This window comes from Bombus vancouverensis, unplaced genomic scaffold (assembly GCF_051014615.1).
Source record: "Bombus vancouverensis nearcticus unplaced genomic scaffold, iyBomVanc1_principal scaffold0026, whole genome shotgun sequence".
In the NCBI taxonomy this organism is placed as follows: Eukaryota; Metazoa; Arthropoda; class Insecta; order Hymenoptera; family Apidae; genus Bombus; species Bombus vancouverensis.
This window is the reverse complement of record NW_027468917.1, coordinates 548,517-570,102: the sequence shown is the minus strand read 5'-3', so window position 1 is coordinate 570,102 and position 21,586 is coordinate 548,517. Positions and strand designations below refer to the sequence as shown.

The 21,586-nt window shown below is 41.5% G+C and overlaps 1 pseudogene; it reads right to left on the bottom strand.

The window, feature by feature from the left end:
• Positions 1-715: 715 nt before the first annotated feature.
• Positions 716-2,708, bottom strand: LOC117165586 (very long chain fatty acid elongase 6 pseudogene; annotated as a pseudogene).
• Between the last annotated feature and the right edge of the window lie 18,878 nt (positions 2,709-21,586).

The window sequence follows — 21,586 nt, the reverse complement described above, 5'->3', positions numbered from 1 at the left end:
TTGAACTAATGCATGATCCGTTTTTTAATATCACTCGTACTTTATTCATACAAATTGTTATGTATTCTATGGCTTCTTTCAATATATATAGTTTCATAGTTTTATACGTACGACAATAAATTTGTCAACCCTATAATTCATTATTATAAAAGTATATCAGATTTGCCGGCGAATCTGTGTTTAATATTTTTTTTACTATTAGATGATTCAATATTAGATACGTTAATATTACCCGAATATTTACACATTACATTTTCAAATATTATATCGCTTCCGTTCTTGTTCCAGTAAGGTTTTGTCACGTTATCGGAAGAAGGAAACATTACAAATAAAAGAGACCAAAAAATTTCTTTGGAAATTGTTTCATAAGTAAACAGATTAGGGATATATGTGTTTCCAGGACGAGATTTATTAATTCATTCGTACTATAGTTAACGATAATATCGTTAAGATATTAAAAATTTATTTCTGATTTAGTGTGCGAAATTTACTTTAATTCTATTTCTCCATTTTCATTCATTCACAATCAATCTTTACAACTTTGCCTTCACAAAGGCTTGAGAGAACTATATTCATCAAATTATTTCTTGGCGTCCATATCCATCACATGAGATTTTGATAAAGTTTTTCTTAAGATATGTCACTGAAAAGCGTCCGTAAAAAAGATTTAAAAAATTTTTCACCTGCTCTACATAAACTTCAGCTTGTTATAACTTGCAGATCTATTAGGCTAATCCTTCTTTCCAATTTTTTTTATGTGTTTGTTAGATAAATAAGCCTGCTGGAAGAATCTGGCAAACAAAATGAAATAGCTGAGGTACATCAGCATAGCAAGTTTGATGTTCAAAGGCGTAACGTGACATTCAACTTAGGCACTGTGTACATAGTAGTAAGCTGATGCAGTTAAAATGCAACCCACAACCATTTGTGATAGCTGTAGCGTAGTAACAAACATGGCGACCCATTTTGGTATATTGAACCGCATTGCTTTCAGAGCATAATAGGAGTACATCCAGGCATGAACGAAAGAGTTTACCAAGCCAAACCACTTGCCATTTCCTGTGGCCTCTGCATAAGAGAACCAGGTATAGAGAAGGACTGTTACGTGATGGTACCAATGTAGAAAAATCAACGGTTGCTTTCGTAACACAATGAAGGCTGTGTCGCCAAATTCTACTAGCTTCGATAGGGCAAAGGTCCACGACCAAAAACCGAAAACTGGATCTTGAGTAAGATGGCTGGAAAGAATATAATTACATTTCTATTATGATATAATATTTTGGAAATATTGTTATATGTTATGAACATGATATATAAATTGAAGTTACATAGTGTGTTTCTTAATATCTGTCTGATGTTGTGTATTTTTCATATTACAAACAATTTACTTTTATGTTGGAAGTGGCTGAATTTATTTCAAGTATAGTACAATAATAACAAATGCAGTTATTTTTGTTATAATATCAAAAATAAAAATTTCCATTTATCCATATTTTATACATTTCTTTGAAGTTTCTCAATTTTCCAGAGCATCGAACAACATTTTGCAATAAAAGTTAACAAAAAGACGCGAATTTCTAGTATTAAAGAAAATTTACAGATAAAATTAAATTATAGATTAAAACTGTTTAGCTGAATTCCTTGCTTGTAGACAATTGCTACGTTTAAACTATCTTTCTAAACGTAATAATTTCCGGGATATTCCGTAAAATATGTTTTCAGTCTCAATTTTGCAGGATATTTTTGCTCCTTCGACATGGATTTTCCCGTGTAAAGATAATATGTGTCAAATATATTACGAATCCCCTGTTAGATACGTATGCTATCGCAAGGCGGATTGAGCATGTACAGATACTTTTAGCATAAAATCAAATTCTGTATGCATTTACATTTAAAACGTTTCGGGCTAATATTATTAAAAAGAACAGTTTTTAAGGTAAATGAAGTTTTATTATCTATTATTCAACACACATCCCTTCCTTGTCATATTTTTCTGAATTGCTTCTACAGTATTGAGTTGATGTAATGACCCACTTGAGAGGCTCGAATTGCTTGACTGACTATTCCCTCTTATGTTTTTCCGGAGGAAAGCTTGGCGTGGGTGTGCCCTTTGAACGAAGAACGCGGATTCGTTGTTCACACTTTTCGTCAAGGAAGTGAGGGTAACCATCCGCGATGCCGATTGGTTATGAGCCATGCTAATGAAAAAGGATATGAGGTAGTCTCCCACCAACGTGGATCGGGGGGTGACTTCGTTCCTGGGGAAAACCAGTCCTTTTCGATAAACATGTGTTCGGTATTCCCATTCGGTGACTACACGCTTTCTCCGTGATTTCTAAGAGCCTAATAAACTCAAGGACTTTTCCGAAACCCGAAAATAAACTGAAAATACTTCTAGACAAACAGTTTGACTGGCAAACATGTGGAAACAATGAAGCCAAAGTTGACGGTTTATGGTGGGTCCTTGAGTTTATTGAGGGCCGCTGGCTGCCAGGTAGCGTCGGCTGGAGTACAGCTGTTCCATGCGACGTAACAGCGTGGGAAGCTAGTAGCGCTGTGTCGTCAGCAAATGTTGCTATTGTTATCTCTGTAGATGTTGGTAAATCGGCAGCGTAGATGGAGTACAGTATGGGTCCGAGGACACTACCTCGGAGTATGCTAGATTCCATTGGGAACGTTGTGGAAGTGACGTCTAAGTATTTAACCATGAGTTGCCTATTGGTTAGGTAGGACTTTAAGATGGAGTAGTAGGTGTGTGGTAGGACTTTTTTAAGTTTGTATAGTAGTACTTCGTGTCATACTTTGTCGAATGCCTGTTGAATGTTTAGGAATATCGCTGAGCAATATTTTTTTCTTTTCAAGGGATTGGTTGATAATGTGTGTTATGCGATGGATTTGCTCTACTGTTGAATGCTGTTTCCGAAAACCGAATTGATGATCTGGGAGTATTTTCAAATCCCCCAAGAGTGGAAGGAGTCTATTCGTTAGCATTTTCTCGAATAGTTTTGACAGGATAGATAAAAGACTAATTGGGCGATAGGAGCAGAGTTTCATACATTGGTTTTCCGAGTTCAGGGATGAGAGTAATCAGTGAAATTTTCCAGGCCTTAGGAAAGTATTCAAGGCGAAGAATTGCGTTAAAAATCGATGTGACGAGTGCGATCCCTTTTATGAGAAGTTCATTGATTGCTCTATTGCCTATTAGGTCATGCCCCGCTGCTTTCTTGGGGTTTAGGCGACTGATTGATTCTATAATCTCTGCAGAAGTGAAGGGTTCGATAGGAGGAGACATTTAGAAGGGAGAGTGCAGGTGTTCAGTAATGTCTGCGGCAGCTTTGGAGGAATGGGGTTTAAATACTTTAGACAAGTATTTAGCAAACAGGTTGGCTTTACCTATAGGGCTACATGCCCATCCACCTTGCGGATAGCGGATTGATGGGATTATTTGCGGGGAGCGCGTGAGTTTCCTGGAAGCCCTCCATAGTGAGTAGTTGGAGTCAGCTGTGGGGGACAAATTGGCGAGATATTTATGAAAACAGTCGTTTTTATAATTTTTGATGATTGTGATTGGCTTTCTAGTTGCGTTGTTTAGTTTGCGTTTGTCATCCGGTGTTCTATGGGACTACCATACTCTTCTTAGTCTACGTTTTTCTGCTATTTTTTTGAATATGTAATGGGGATATTCACGTTTGCTGATAGAAGTCTTAGTAGGTGTGGAGGAGCGGATTGCGTTTATTATGCTCGTGTTTAAGTATTTCGTGACTGCTTCGATATCTTCATTAGTTTTTAGTAAAATTAAGGCTGAAGTTGAGTCATTAAAGACTTCTCTAAAGAGCTGCCAGTTGGTAAGTTGGTTATGAATAAAGCCATTAGGTGTATTCTCGATACTTGTTAAACTGACTGTTGCTATCACGGGCGAATGGTCAGAAGAGAGATCAGCCGAGGAGTTGATTTGGACATATTTTGGCGAGATATTTTTAGTTATGAAGAAGTCAAGTAAGTCAGGTATTTTGTTAGTGTCAGTGGGCCAGTGTGTGGGTTCATATGTGGTGAAGTAGTTGAGATTGTTGGTGATTATGCTGTTTAAGAGATTTTTGCCTCTTACTGTGACCTCTGCCCCATTGGGTAAGTTTGGCGTTATAGTCTCCTCCAGCTATGAATCTATTGCCCAGAGTGTCAAGAAAGTTATCAAAATCTTCTTTGGAGATGGAGTGTCTGGGAGGGCAGTATACTGCTGAAGTGGTGATTGTACCATGGTAGTCTTCTATTGCTACGTTTGTTGCTTGGAGGTAGTCTTTCTGGAATGATGGAAGTTCGTAGTGCTTAATGCTGGATTTGATAATGATTCCGGTGCCGCCGTGGGCCTTTCCGCTGGGATGTTGGGTATGGTAGAAGTTATAACCATTTATTTTCAGATAGTTTTTGTCGGTGAAGTGGGTTTCAGATACGAGCATTACGTCGACTTGCTGTTGCTTTAGGAAGAGTTCTAGTTCGAATTTGTATTGAGCTAGCCCCTTGGCATTCCAAAGAGCTATGCGTCTTGATTTTATTTTGCGTCGGGGCGTATTAATTTATCCATGGTGAGTGTTAATAGTGATAGCCAATTATTTATTTGTTCAGATTGTTTTTCTATTAACTTTTCAACTCTAATGTCACGTTGATTCGGGATTATTTCACATTCCGCACGTAAGGTGAGAGATTCGTATTCCAATTATGATCGTTATTACAAAATTTATTAGAAACTGACAAAGTAACGATACAGAATGTTATAACAGAACAGAATAGAATGTCGAGTACTGACTTGGGAGGTTTTTTTATATCAAGGGGTTGGCTCCTGTGGAGGGGTTATCGTTGGATGCCGGTCACATAGGGATCCTGTTACTGCTTAGTTACTGTTTCGATGGCTAAGGTATGTGAGATATGATTATCCTATTGCTGCATTCCCGGGGCCACTGTGACACTAGAGACGTTGTCTGTGTTTTATGAATTGGAGACATTATTTTGAGAATGGTCCCTGTGGTTATTTGGATTATTTTGATTTCCTTGTACTGTTTGGGAGTAGTATAGGAGATTGAAGTATTAGTGAATTTCGGAAGACTGGGTATTTGATTGGTTGTCTCTTTGGCTCTAAGCTTGGGATACTTATTTATACATAAGGTTTTGTAGGCTGAGCGGCCTTTGTAGTTAGCAGAATGGCCACCTTGACAGTGGATGCACTTCGTTGGGGTTTCCGGTGATTTAGTGCACTGATCAGTGGGGTGTGTACCTGCACATTTAACGCAGCGGATTTATATGCAATCGTTTCCTCTGCAATGTTTGCATTTTTCAAAGCTTTTGTTCATGCAATAGCTCTAGTGTTTTGTTCTCGTGTTTTCGTTCTAGTTATCCTAGTTGAACAAGTTTTGAAGTGTCCGTGCCTGCCTGTTCAAATGAATCGAATAGAGCATTCTCTCTTCCTCCGAAGATGGTTGTATTTCATCTTCACTCAATATGTTGCGTCGTGCAACACTCTACTTGGACCCGGCCATACACCGCGGGCCAGACAGGCCCCAGATGTCCGCTCATTCTTACGGCGTACCCTCAATAACCTTAAGCACCCGTCATAAATCCCACTAATTTGCTTGCTAAGGTCCTTCAGACCCAACAAACATCTGTTTTCTGAATCATTTCTAAAGATTATTGTCTACCACGGCTTGACAAGGGAGAGTTGGGTTTTTCCACGTACGATGCTTCCTAATAACAACTTTCTATCGAGAGCAGCTAAGACCCTTCCTAGTCCACCAACCTTCGTTTAACCAATTAACAACAAATCCGGTGGTCCCGTGCGCTAGACGCACGCATCCTTAGCTTTCCTCCGCTACAGCATCGTCACCGAACATCACTGATTCTTCAACCTTCAAACATACAACATCCTTCGACCGGGTCTACACCCGAAGATCAGTCAGTCACTTATCTTATACATACGCACCAGCGTAACTATCTTCTTCGCAAAGTTGTTGGAATAAACTGTCATTCACACCTTGTTACATCAGTGTCATATTCAATTAACCACCTCTATTATCCTAATCGAAATAGGGGATCGATCATTTCACGGCGTCGATTATCTAATCGTGACGGGAATTTACGACTCCCGTTGGCGTGCTTCCTCGCGATCGCGTCTCTCCGCGATCGAAACACAATGTCATAGATCTGTTTTGCCGCTTTTTAATTTCTTGTTTCTGAATATTTGCTTGAAACTTTTTCACTTCAGGGAATGACTCATCTTCTTCTTTTAGCTGATGCATCTTCGTGTTTTCACTCTGTGAAAAAGTTCTCTTTCTGTTACTATTTCTTGTTGTCATTGAACACTTTTCTGGTTGTATTGCATCTTCTCTTATGGTGAATGTGTCTGTGAAGTACCCGCGATCTTCCTTGAAATTGTTTCGCTTAAAACACTTTTGTCATTTACTATGTTTTGTAGGGCTTTGTGTTATTTCTTCTTCTGAGCTACTTCTAGCACTTTTCCTTTTTTTTAGATCGGTTTTCACGTTTCCTTTAAAAATGTAGGATATATTTAATTACGTTATAATAGAATTTATATGCACAATGTACATACATTAAGCGATTAGATTTCAACATATTAATTAACCGATATCAAGCATTATTGGGTACTATATATAAAGGTTAGTATTGATCAGTATCATGAGATTCGGGGTAAGATTAAAGATATTAAATTTCATCATAATATGATACAAACATTTACATTACTGTCATCGTCACGAATTAATAGCCTTCGTAATTTTGCAACAAGTGACATTGACTGTTGTTTTTTAATATTAATTGCAGCTTTCCTTCAACCCTCTCTTTTTGCTCGGCTCTTCAAAACTTTCGGCGTAGTTGAAGTTGAAGGGCCAGGTTGTGGTGTTTGAGCAAAGTATCTCCAAAGTGGTCATTAACAGATTTTTTAACACCCAAGCAACGTATATTCAATATATCTTTGGTAATTAGTGCTTTAATCCGATTCTTTGATGTAGTACCGATATTCCTACAACCGATAAATCTACAAATAAATTCTTTATAAGTGTAGTATCGTGGAAAGAAGGGCCTGTGGTGGCACTCGATAGTTAAATAGCACCACTCGACACTAACTAGTGTCGGACGACGAAGTGGTTAGCGCCTTAGGTTACGAACGTAGGAGTCCGATTTTTCTTCCACGGTACAAAAAATGAGGAAAAGAGCGGCCGTACCCAACAGCGACCTCTACAGCGCTGAGCACAGCTCAACGATACTACATAAGTATTTAATATATACATTAAACTATAGTTTGTAATAATACATACCATAATTTAATATTGTGGTTGAAATTATGACATATGTAACAATTAATACAAACACTTAACTTAGAAGTATATGTAAATTATTTTTCAAAAAAAATATTTATATGAAACAATAATAAAATAATGAAGTAACGTTGAGAATAAAATCTAGTTTAATTACAAATATATACACTGTTAACAATACCGTTCTTATCAATTTTATTAAATTTACAGTGAAGCTTACAATTACACTAATGTCAATGAATATTAACGTATATGTTTATTATTACACCAAATAAAAGTGAAAGTACTCTAATGAAAAATACAATATACTTTAATGGAAATAAAACAAGTAAATAGCGAAGCATTTATTAATATTATTATACAGTACTATATTATATTATTATAATATTTATTAATATTTACTTACCTTTTACGTTTGCATAAAAACTACAAAATTGTAAATATCAACTTTTATAACAGAGATAAAACAAGTCACAGAAATTCGTGTCTTTCAATGGCAAAATGCGTTAAAGGAAGGGAAACGATAATCTCCGTTTCGCGTCACAAGCGGGACTGTGCCAGTTTTGCTCCTTGAAAGTACATGTAGCGGTACATGAGCTAGAGGACAATTCAAATTATGTTGTTTTTTTGCCTCGGAATATCAATATCGTTAGGACATACATAATGTAGCAATAAATAAACTCCGGACAAAACTATGTTGCCGCTACGTGCAACTGTCGAACGAAGACGAATTTGAATTTTCCGATTCTCCTCCGACCAGTTTATACTGTACCAGTTTAAACGGACGCAATCGTAACGAGTTATCGATCATGTAGTGGATCGTGTGAGGATCAATAATTTAGAGAATACGAGAAATTGCTGCTGCAACGCCTCAAATATATTTAGAGTAAATAAAATAAATACGAATAAATATAAATACCGTCGAGAGACGCTCGTACAAATGTATTCGCGAAGCTAGGGTATGGTCGCTTGCGAAAAACTCGATAACTATAACTCGGATGACTCGGATAATAACTCGTAGATATTGATGGATAATTCGTAGGTACTCGGTATATACAAACTCGCGATCACGTCCGTTTATTTATACTGGGGGGGGGGGGGGGGAGTCGGAAAATTTGAATTCATCTTAGATCGACGATTGCCCATAACGGTGACTTTGTTTTGTCCGGAGTTTACCTATCGATATGTTTCGTGCGTCAAGGCGATGTCCGTGTTCCGAGGCACAACAACATGAGTCGCTCTCGATCCGCCACGTTCTATGACTCTACCGACTATCTATCGAGTATTGATCAGTTACTAACGAGTTATGAGCGAGCGGTTATACACTGTCTTAGCGAATCCGTTAATACGAGCGTCTTTGCGAACATTATCTGTTCTTATTTATTTAATCATTTTAAAATATACTTGACGGTTTCTACAACGGGCAATCTCGTCTAATAAATCTCTCGATTAACCATCCTCTACACACAAGTCCCTTAATACATAACGACTTTTCAGTTCAATTGGGATCATTGCGTTTAACGCCATCTATTCGCCCGGGCGCGCCATTTTTCTCTAGAATATAAATTGTACCGCATGCTTGAATATGTACCGCATGCTTGAAATAGCCAGCCATGTTGATATGGAAGAGGAGGCGAAAGTGGAGCATATTGTAGAAGGAATAGTAGATGAAGAAAACAATAAGTCTACTACATCCATTAAAGAATTGAGGAAGAGATTAATCATGTACGAGGAACAGAATTATCGCAGAGCAAAATTGATTGTGAAGCTAGCCAAAATTGAAAGGAGCAGGATGCCCAGTCAATCTGGAGATATGAAGAAGACGAGATGTTACAATTGCGGCGACGAAGAATATGAGTGTGCAGAGTGCCCGAATAGGTCGAGAGGACCCAAGTGCTTTAAGTGTAGAGAGTACGGACACATCGTATCGAAATGCGACAACCTGAGCGAGTCCCATAAAGTTGTTTCTAGCACGTGGCAATCGTTGCAGACGAAGCGTGGTAAAGACTTTAAGATCGGAAATTTCGAATTGAGCGCGCTAATAGATACCGGTAGCGAACTAACTTTAATGAGAGCAAATCAGTATGTGAAAATTGGTATCGGGTCCGGAAGAAATTGTACACTCGAAGAATTTTCGACGAATATTGTGATAGATGATGAGTCGTACGTTGTAACGATACATGTAGTTTCAGATACCTTGATGCAACACTCGTTCATAATTGGCACATACTTCCTGAATACCGTCGAATTAAACATAAAGGACGGAAATGCTTCTATTCGTAAAGTAGAGAAAAAAGATTGTAATAGACACCCGGAGGTGTTTAAAGTAGATATAGAAATGCGGCAAGACAAAGTAATTGATCAGTCTTAATCCGACTTTGCAAATCCGATCGTAGTTGATAAAAGGAACGGATCTCTTCATGTTCCTATCGAGGAGAATAGTAGAGAATGTACGGCAGTTGTAGTTACCATGAGTCCTTATCTCGAGGACACCGTCGTCATGAAACAAAAATTTGTTAGATAAACCGGTTTTTTTGCGTGAAGAGCGAAAAATGCTATTACGCGTACCCAGAGAGATCCGCGTCTCTGGGTTATGTAGGACTCGGCAGGTGACATCGCCATACGCCCTAAAAACCCCTCGATCCTTTATTTGATTAGACACGGACAACCCCGGCATAGCCGATCAGCATTCATCAGGGTTGTCATTAACCGCGTCTCCGAATATTTAACGTTGCATGCTGGTACCGCTCCTCCTGTTCGCTGACCCCATAGCCATTTCCATTTCTCTTCTGTAATTTATTATCGATTTGCAGAACGCTTTGAGCTTTGTCCAGTATTCGTCCTTGGTAACCACGGTGTCCACCAAGTTGACCACACTTATCCTGAGACCCAGGAAATTCTCGAGTTCGATCGTTATGTTCATTAGGTCCATTTAGGACACACGAACAGGACGTGTTCTGCATCGTCGTTCGGGTCACCACAATCCCTACACTTAGTGTCGACCCCCTTACCGATCCTCTTTCTGTAGCTGTTGAAGATACCATGCCCCATTAACATTTGCATCGTAAAGTAATCGATGTCTCTCCTTTTCTTGGCAAATATAGACGCATTACCTATCAACTTCCTAGTAAAGTTGTCCTCTTTGTAATTGCCCTATTCCGCTTGTCACTCCATTAGGGCTTTCTTCCTTATGTCATCCAGTTCTTCTTTTAACATGATGTATCTATCGATCACTTCACCTTCAACAGCTAAACTCTTCTAAATCTTCATTCTCTCGTATGATTCTTTCAACATCCTAGCTTTAATGTTGATCGGTAAGTTGCCGGTCAATACACAAAGCACCGCATGAGATACAGTGCGGTAGGCTGTAAATGTAATGCACAGGGCAGTATGTTGGGTCCTTTTTATAATCTTCCTGTTCTTCTCATAGTTCATTGCATCAGCCCACACAGGCGCACCATATGTCACGATGGGTTCCCAAACATTGTAATAGAGCCTGCGCGCCAAGCCAGGCGGACCATTGATATTCGGCAGAATTCTTAGGAAACTAAAGTCCTTCAAACAGACAAACAGTCTTTGTCCCAACTACGGGAAGATAGGGGAAACCTATTGTTACGCCATGCGGCTTACCATAGGTCATATTCTTAACTGTCGATCGCGCCACTATAATGTTGCAGACGGATCGTCGCGTCTGCCCGGCAAACAAACATTGTAGTGGCAAGCGCGTGGTTCATTAAGCAGGGCGACTTCCAGAAACGTCGACTCGTGGCCGTTATTTTACCTCGCGTAAAAGAATGTGGCGTGATCCGAACGTAGTGGGGGTCGCCTTCCAGAAATAACGAAAAAAAATCGAAAGGCGTTCAGAACTTTTCGAGAAGTCAAACCGTCAACACATCTGTGGCGGCACGGGCCACGGAACTTTTCAACGGCTCCAGATACAAAGCGCGACGCCACCAAAGCGCAACACCCATGTGCCCAATCTGTCATCGATATCCTCACACTCTTTCCGCCGAATTCTCGGAAGAGCATACTCGTGCCAGCACAGGCGACACATCTTATGAATGCACGCGAGTGGGGATATCGATGGGCTACGAAGGGAAGGTCTGCGCGAAGAAAAACAAAAAGCAGAGTCAGTCTGTTTTGCGTCATTAGAAGTGTAACTCCTCGGCCCTTTTCGATAGCAACGCGACGAACGACATCTCGGTGTCTATCGTTATTTGTTAGTTGTTACCTGTTGTCCGTTAAATGTTATTGTTGACCGTTAATTGTTAACTCTGATTGTTGATTAGTCCTAATAAACTGTTATTCGTTAAAAACACCAAGAGTAGTTCCTTACGCACCTATCACCATACCACCTCAAACTGGTGACTACCGACGTGATTTGACGTAATATTTAGTGAAAGAGGTGACAGTGATAGTGCTATCGTTTTGACCACCGATTTTGAGTGCACCGCGACAATGGAAGGTAATACACAGGGAGCCATAGCCAGCCAGGTGATCAGCATGTCTCCACTGCTGCCCACGAACACGGCGGCATGGTTCGCCCTTCTGGAGAGACAATTCGAGGCAGCACGAATTACGGATGACACCATTAAGTACGTGACGCTGGCAAAATGCCTCAACGATCAACAGCTCCAGGACGTCGAAGACCTAATGACGAACCCTCCAGACATCGGACGCTATGAAAAATTAAAACATGCGCTCATTCGCAAATTATCCGATACGGACGCGACCCGGATAAAGAAGTTGGTGGAAAGCGAGGAGATGGGAGATAGAAAACCATCCCAGTTTTATCAACACCTAAAAAAACTCTCCAGCCCCTCCACGCCCGATGATTTTACCCTCACGCTATGGAGGAACCGATTACCCGCCCGCATCAGGCGTATCCTCGCGGCAGTCGACGATTCGGACCCAGAAAGGTTATTGCGGCAGGCGGACCTGATCGCGGAAGAATTCCGGGAGGATTTTCAGCGCACCGCCCGGGTAACGGCAGTAATGGACCCACCAGCGCAAAACGTGGGAGCATACGAACCAATGGCCGCTGCAATCAACGTGTTGAGCGAGCAAATATCACAGTTGCGGGCACAGATGAACGCGCTGAGCATGATTAATCACCGTCGACCACGATCACGATCACGCTCGCGTTCGCGATACTACCGACGTTCGCGCTCGCGAGATCGGCCACGGCAAGACGGTCTGTGCTTCTACCATGCAAAGTTCGGAGAATGCGCAAGGAGCTGTCGTTTCCCATGCACGTGGAAGTCGGGAAACGAGACCAGCCGTCCGTAGACGCGGCAGACGACGACGGCCTGCGATCCCGCCGCATCTTCGTTACGGACAAGGGCACGAAGATTTCTTTCCTCGTAGACACTGGCGCCGACATCAGCGTATACCCCCGCAGCAAAATTCGTAGGCACGTCAAGAAAAACGCGTACGAACTATTCGCGGCCAACGGGACGCGCATCGCAACGTATGGTACCACTGCGATTGGCCTTAACCTGTCCCTTAGACGAGCCTTCAAGTGGAACTTCGTAATTGCTGACGTTCAAACGCCTATCATAGGCGTAGATTTTTTAAGCCATTATGGGTTGCTCGTGGACCCGCGAAACAAACGACTCCTCGACACGACAACCCAATTATCAACAAGGGGATATGCTGCCACGACGGAAGAAACATCCATCAAAACCGTAATCGGCGAATCGGTCTACCATCGACTTTTGGCGGAGTTTCCGGATCTAACTCGTCCACCGGCCTTCGGACGAGAGAGAATCCGACACAGTGTGGTACACCATATTGAAACCACACCCGGGCCACCCGTCTACAGTAAACCTCGACGTCTCGCACCGGATCGCCTCAAGCAAGTCAAGGCGGATTTCGCAACAATGATCGAGCAAGGAGTGATGCGGCCATCGAAGAGTCCATGGGCATCACCCCTGCATGTCGTCCCAAAGAAGGACGGAAGTCTACGACCATGCGGCGACTATCGTGCGTTGAACGCTCGCACCATACCCGACAGGTACTCCCCACCACACATCGAAGATTTCGCGCAACATCTGTACGGTAAGCGTGTCTACTCAAAAATCGACCTTGTCCGCGCTTACCACCAAATCCCGATCGCGCCAGAAGACGTTAAGAAAACCGCGATCACGACACCTTTCGGACTTTTCGAAGCAACCAACATGATGTTTGGGCTTCGAAACGCCGCGCAAACGTGTCAAAGATTCGTCGACGAAATTACCCGCGGTCTAGACTTCGTGTTCGCTTACATAGACGATTTCCTAATCGCATCCGAAAACAAAGAACAACATCGCGAACACCTTCGGATTTTGTTTGAACGCTTAAACGAGTATGGCGTAGTCATCAACCCAGTTAAGTGAGAATTCGGTGTGAACGAAATCACATTCTTGGGACACACCGTAAACGCCGACGGGATAAAGCCGCTAGCCGAACGCGTTGACGCTATTGTAGAAGTACCGCTCCCCGGGACCGTTAGAGCACTACGCAGGTACCTCGGTATGATTAATTTCTATCGACGTTTCATACCGGGGGCCGCAAAAATTTTTCAACCCCTAAACGACCTATTAAAAGGAGGAAAAAAGGGCAACGCGCCCATCAAATGGACAGAACAATCCGAAGCCAGCTTCCGCGAGTCGAAACGCGCCCTCGCTAACGCCACGATGTTAGCGCATCCGATACCTGGCGCACCTGTTAGCCTCGCGGTAGACGCATCCGACTATGCAATAGGAGCGGTCCTCCAGCAACGCGTCAACGACTCTTGGCAGCCGTTAGGTTTCCTTACCAAACCGTTGAACTCCGCGCAGCGAAAGTACAGCGCGTACGACCGCGAATTACTCGCTATGTACACTGCGGTAAAGCGATTTCGACACGCCATTGAAGGGAGAAATTTTACAATTTACACGGATCACAAACCCCTTACATACGCGTTCAACCAAGATCCTGATAAGTGTTCGCCGCGACAATTCCGGCAACTAGATTACGTCGGACAATTCACTACCGACATAAGATATATCAAGGGGTTAGACAATAACGTTGCCGACGCTCTGTCACGCATCGAAGCGATAGGAAAGTCTGTGGACCATCGAGCTCTCGCCGCCGCGCAAGAAGCCGACAAAGAACTAAGCAACATCGTCAACTCCGGTACATCCGCGCTACGGTTAAAGAAAATACGTTTCCCCGATCACGACGTAGAAATATATTGCGACGTATCGGGTGACTTTGTACGACCGTACGTACCGAAATCCTTGCGGCGCGACGTATTCAATTCGCTCCATGGACTTTCCCATCCAGGGATACGTGCCACTCAAAACCTGGTGACGACGCGTTTCGTCTGGCCGTCCATAAACAAGGACGCCCGAAATTGGACACGGCAATGTATCCCGTGTCAACAATGTAAAGTCACCAGGCACGTATCCTCACCCGTCGGAACATTCGGAGAATTAGCGGGTCGTTTCGAACACTTACACATAGACATTATCGTGATGCCATATTCAAGAGGCTACCGATATTGTCTAACGTGCATCGACCGTTTTTCGCGTTGGCCCGAAGCCATTCCCATCGCCGACATGGAGGCGGCAACCGTCGCTTCGGCTCTCCTTTCCACGTGGATATCTCGTTTCGGCGTGCCTTTAAGAATAACGACTGATCAAGGACGCCAGTTCGAGTCGAACCTATTTAACGAACTATGCCGGTTGCTCGGCATCAGACATTTGCGCACGACAGCCTATCACCCCGCGTCCAACGGGATGGTAGAGCGCCTGCACCGACAACTAAAAGCAGCAATCAAATGCCACGATACGAGCAACTGGGTGGATATCTTGCCGATAGTTCTATTAGGCATACGAACAGCTATTAAAGAGGACCTAAACGCGACGGCAGCCGAAATGGTTTATGGCACCGGCATACGATTGCCGGCAGAATTTTTTGTACCGACGAAACAACAGGCCAATTCGGAATTCGCAAGTCGCCTAAAAGACCGAATAGGAAAAATCAGGCCTCATCCAATTACGCGACACGGCGAAAAGAGAACCTTCGTGTTCCGCGACCTCGAAACATCGCTTTACGTATTTCTGCGTCGCGACGCCATCGGAGACCCCTTACAACCACCCTACGACGGGCCGTATCAGGTTATAGAGCGAGGAAAAAAGACCTTCACTGTTAAAATAAACAATAAAAACGTAATAGTGTCCATAGACCGATTGAAACCCGCATTTCTTTTTTAACGACAATATTGAACACCATAGCACGGAAAAGCGCAATGTAACAATACCGCCCGGTGCCCGAAACGAACAAAGCGAAGGGGACTCAAGAGTTCACCACACCACACGTGCGGGCAGAAGAGTTCGATTTCCTGATCGGTTTCAGGCGGGTCTCGGATAGGCGTTAGGAGCCGGCGAATGTACATCCTTGCCTGTAATATTTATATATACTTTTCATTTATATAGCGTTATCACTGGTAAGGGGGTACTGTGGCGGCACGGGCCACGGAACTTTTCAACGGCTCCAGATACAAAGCGCGACGCCACCAAAGCGCAACACCCATGTGCCCAATCTGTCATCGATATCCTCACACTCTTTCCGCCGAATTCTCGGAAGAGCATACTCGTGCCAGCACAGGCGACACATCTTATGAATGCACGCGAGTGGGGATATCGATGGGCTACGAAGGGAAGGTCTGCGCGAAGAAAAACAAAAAGCAGAGTCAGTCTGTTTTGCGTCATTAGAAGTGTAACTCCTCGGCCCTTTTCGATAGCAACGCGACGAACGACATCTCGGTGTCTATCGTTATTTGTTAGTTGTTACCTGTTGTCCGTTAAATGTTATTGTTGACCGTTAATTGTTAACTCTGATTGTTGATTAGTCCTAATAAACTGTTATTCGTTAAAAACACCAAGAGTAGTTCCTTACGCACCTATCACCATACCACCTCACATCTGATACGTCGCGCATTACTTATCAATCAAAACGCAGTTACATTTTTTTTGTTCCTTTTGTATCTTTCTAGTTAATAAGTTGTTGAAATAAACATTAATTTATTTGTGTTAATTCTGTGGAATTTCATTGAACTACCCTTATTATCATAATCGAAATAAGGGGATCGATCAGTTCGTGGCGTCGATTATTTAATCGTAACGGGAACTTACAACTCTCGTTGACGTGCTATCTCGCGATCGCGTCTCTCCGCGAACGGTCGAAACAAAATGATTCACTAAAAACTGTCCTGAATTCCTAAGAATTTATTTACCGCAAAACTGACAAAGTGTTTATTTAAAAAATGAGGTTGAAGGTAGTCCTTTTCTTTCATTTCATTCATTTTCATTTTCTTTCTTAAGTATGGCTAACACAATATCTAATCAATTAAAATTTTATATTTTCACGTGAAAAGTTTCTTTAGATAATTATTATCAACATGATGACTAACTCTTACGGATTAATACGTGTCTGTAGGGCAATCCGGTGGACTTGATCGGCTTTTTACTTCGAAAGTTGAGTAATCGGTGTTGCTTTCTTACGCATCTTTGAACTGTATAAATGTTTTAAAATTGTTTGATCCAGAATTGATCCAGAAACGCCTATTTTTTAACGAACGACGTCTCCCACTAGAGACTTTCTCTCGAGAGCGGCTAGCATCCTTTTCTAACCACCGATATACAAATTGACCAATTAGCAGCAATGCCAATTTCCCTTACTTTCTGAACGAAGGTTGTCCTCGACGAATCCGATTTTTCCTCTGCAATATTTTTAAAGCTACACATTTCGAATTTTCCAATTATGCCGAAACAATTGCGTGAACCACTCTATATATTCCATACAATAAACTATTTTTTGCGTTTTAAAGTAGTTGAATATTTTATTAAAATACTCTGAGCAATTCTCAGGTTTCTGTGAAAACAAGATAACCCAAATGTAGTTGTGTTTCCTTCAGAATTATGCAGATTTTATTTGAAATATGTGAGGTGTAAGTGACCCCGACGTGATCGAGCTAATGAGATTTCAATGATCGTTATTCCGGGCGCGCTAACGATATGTCAAACAAGAATAAAACAGTTACGACCAGTGAAGTAGTCCGCGTGCCTTTGACGATGCCCTAGAAGATAGTGCTATGGTTCTCCTTACTAGAGAGATAGCTCGCGGCGGCGAAGTTGTTGTTTGTCTATATACGATTCAGCAGCTATGGAACCACATATGGGCAAGATGGATTGACAGAAAGGAAGCGGAGGATTTTCGCGACGGAGGATGTAATTGAAGGATGAGCGTTGTAATGAATTGGTTTTGGTTTGTAAATATATTTGTTATGTTCTTGCAGCACTTCTTCTTTGCATTCTCAAGTCCCTTGGACGGCCTTTAGGAGAGAACAAAGACACAAATGATAATTGTAGCTGCTGGCTGTAGATGTCGCTGCTAGGGTACTGCTGTATTTTCTTTTCATTTAAGAATCGTGGAAGAAAAATCGGACTACGGTCGCCGGGATTTAAGAACCCAGATCCCGAACGTTCGTAACTTGAGGCGCTAACCACTGCGCTGCCGTTGTCTGGTATTAGTTAGTGTCGAGTTGTCGTATTTGTGCTGTCGAGTGCCGCCACATATGTATGCATTTATGAATTGAGTGGTTTACAAGTAATTACAATCGATATACATTACAAGTAATTACAATTTATTACAAATGACTCACTGTGCATATTACTATAACAGTCAGTACTAATTCTATAGATCAGCAGCATTATAACTTTCCAATAAACAACCGAAAATCACGTCGTTGAATAATAAATGCATTCACTGTAGAACGAAATTATTATTACGAATATAAGAGAAACGATTTAAAAACCATGTATTTTTTCATTTAAATTGTTTGCATTTGCAAAGGGAGATACAAAATTTTAACAACGTTGCAAATTATAAAGACACAAATTACAGTTTCGTGTTTAAGTTATTGTTCAGAGTTTGTTGGAATACAACGATATTAATCGCATACAGATGAGGTGATTGATCGAACGGATTCTTTCCTTCGTTGTTCAGCGATATCCTCATTAGCGTGCGTTCGTGAGATGTACCACAGCGGCTAGCACGTGCATGCTCTTTCGAGAATTCGGCGGAAGAAGCGTAGGAATATGGATGGAACATTCCCGATGGGCACGTCGAGAAGCTACTAGAAGGTTCTGTGGCACATGTGACGCCACACAGACACCCACACAGGTCACACTCATTACTGCATAGAGAGTGGGGTTCAAAACCTTTTCAAGGGCCATGGGTCACTAAGCCAGTCAGTCTGTGAATAACTAGCCAACTGTCTACATTCCAGAACACACACACTTATAATTCCTGTAATAATTGTTTAATAAATATCACATTATATTGTTTCAACACAAACATTGTGTCTTCCACAGATTATTAATCTTAATTCCAAGATTAAATTCTAACAGAGCTTCCTAATAATTATGGTACAATTGGTAAAATGATGATTTTACATGAAAAAAGTAAAAAAATATTAGATAATTGAAATAACGCGATATAAATATAATTGAAATAACATCAGTGAGAACGGATGTTTTAAGCTTTCGATTTTGAGAAAACAGGGTATGAATACGTTTAGTTAAAAAGCAATCCGTGTTTATTCGAGCATTCGCGGAGAGACGCGATCGCGAGAAAGCACGTCAACGGCAGTAGTAAATTCCCGTTGCAATTAGATAACCGACGCCACGAACTGATCGATCCCCTGATTTCTGTTACGATAATAGGGATGGTTCAATGAATTTAACACTGTATTAACAGATTAATATAGCTTGTATATTTAAAAATAATGAATGTAATAATAAGAACGTCACAAATTATTTAGCGATAAATACAGTTGATATGTTATAGGAATTCGACCCGACATTGCGATATCTCTCAATGAATTCGTTAGACTAAGCAATTTATAACGTTTGACTCTTCAGAAGGGACCGATTACTCTTCGATCCTTTTCGTTGTCTTCTCTGGAAGACGACCCCCACTACGCTCGGATCACGCCACCGTTCGCGCCTATGATCACGTATACCAGTTTCTTTATGCGGATAAAATAACGCACCGAAGGCGAATAGATGTTTCTGGAACTCGCTGCTTGACGACAACTATGCGTTTATCGCTACTTTCTGTATATCTCGACGGTCATGTAAGACGATCTGTTTGCGACGGTTAGGAACACGGCCTATAGTAAGCCTTGGGGCGTAATAAACGGAGAGAATAGAATAATCTTCTTTCTCTGTGGGATGTTAGAGACTGATGTGTACAAATCGAAACCGCTGAGGAGAATATCGAAAGGCGAGTGTCACAAATAAGTGAAGAGATATTATTAAGCGTCTTTAAAAACATGTTACGAAGAAATAATAAATGTACTGAATATCAAGGCGGCATATTTAACAATATTTGTAATTATTTTTATGCATATTAATTGTAAGTTATCGATCCTTATCAGGAGCACGAAATTACACAATTAACAATTATCGAGATCGTCAAACTTTAAAACGACGAAATTTTCGGCTCTCTCGTTAAGTACCGAAAGAACTGAGTTACAGTTAAAGGTACGCGAAATTACATTAGAGAAATTAATGCAACGTGTTACGCCATGCGGCTTACCATAGATCATATTCTTAACTGTCGATCGCGGCACTATAATGTCGCAGACGGATCGTCGCGGCTGCCCGGCAAACAAACATTGTAGTGGCAAGCACATGGTTCATTAAGCAGGGCGACCTCCAGAAACGTCGATTCGTGGCCGTTATTTTACCTCGCGTAAAAGAATGTGGCGTGATCCGAACGTAGTGGGGGTCGCCTTCCAGAAAAAACGGAAAAAATCGAAAGGCGTGCAGAACTTTTCGAGAAGCCGAACCGTCAACACATCTCTTATATCGCGCATTACTTATCAAGCAAAACGCAGTTACATTTCTTTTTGTTGTTCTCTTTATGTCTTCCTAGTTGATAATTTGTTAAAATAAACGTTAATTTATTTGTGTTAATTCTGTGGAATTCATTGAACTACCCTTATTATCCTAATCGAAATAAGGGAATCGATCAATTCGTGGCGTCGATTATTTAATCGTAACGGGAACTTACAACTCTCGTTGACGTGCTATCTCGCGATCGCGTCTCTCCGCGAACGATCGAAACACAACGTTCAAACGACAATTGATAGTCCTGACGAAATAAACGTCGCTCAGAGAGTCGAAAATTTGTCTCTTCAAATTTTAAGCGGATACGAGTTATCCCCACTACTTCGCGGAACTGATCACTGCAAGTAGTTTCCGGTGTTTTCTTTGTCTGCTCCAGCGATAACGCAATTACTCATAAATTGCCAAAATAAGAAAAACGAAGTTTTCATATTTTTTATTTCATTGTTATAAAACGATTTAATTGGATTTTCGAGAATCTCACGATCAAAATGATATTGGACGATAGCTAAACTCTGGAAATGCGCAACGTTCGGTCAACTGCACAGAAGACCATGCCTAAGTCCGACACAATTCTTTGAAGTTACAATGAATGTTGATACTAAATCCGTCGTTTAGAGATACCTTGGCTTCTTATGACACTAAGTTAAACAACTTCCGTTATTTGCTGACTAGTCCAAATGGATCCAGACACTGGTTAAATTATATTTCTTTTGACTTTATTTGTCTAGATATAAAATCTGTAAGGTATCTCGTTGTATCTCAATTGCTTCTCTTCTTTCTTATTCCTACATTCACCGTATTCACAAAACAACGATCCAAAGACAAGTAACAGCGGTCAGTTTGTGAAAAGTGCTCGTTAACAAATCTTAAATTACAACGAAACGAAATTGTTCAACACCTTAAAATTGAAAATTACCGAACTAAGTAGGAAAAAGGCCACAATGTTTGTAGAACCTCGATAAGTGTTCGCCGAGACAGTTTCGACATCTGGACTACGTCGGACAGTTTACGACGGATATCCGTCACATAAAAGGGGTAGAAAATAACGTAGCCGATACTCTATCTCGCATCGAAGCGATCGGAAAACCAATAGATCACCATACGCTAGCTGCAGCGCAAGAAAAGGATAGCGAGCTACGCAAAATTATCAACGCTGGCTCGAGCGCGTTGCAGCTGAGAAAAGTACGATTTCCCGATCACAACGTCGAGTTATACTGCGATATTAAAACCGAGACCGTGCGACCGTACGTACCGGAACCGTTACGCCGCACCGTATTCCAAGCGCTACATGGACTTTCCCACCCGGGGATGCGAGCTACGCGA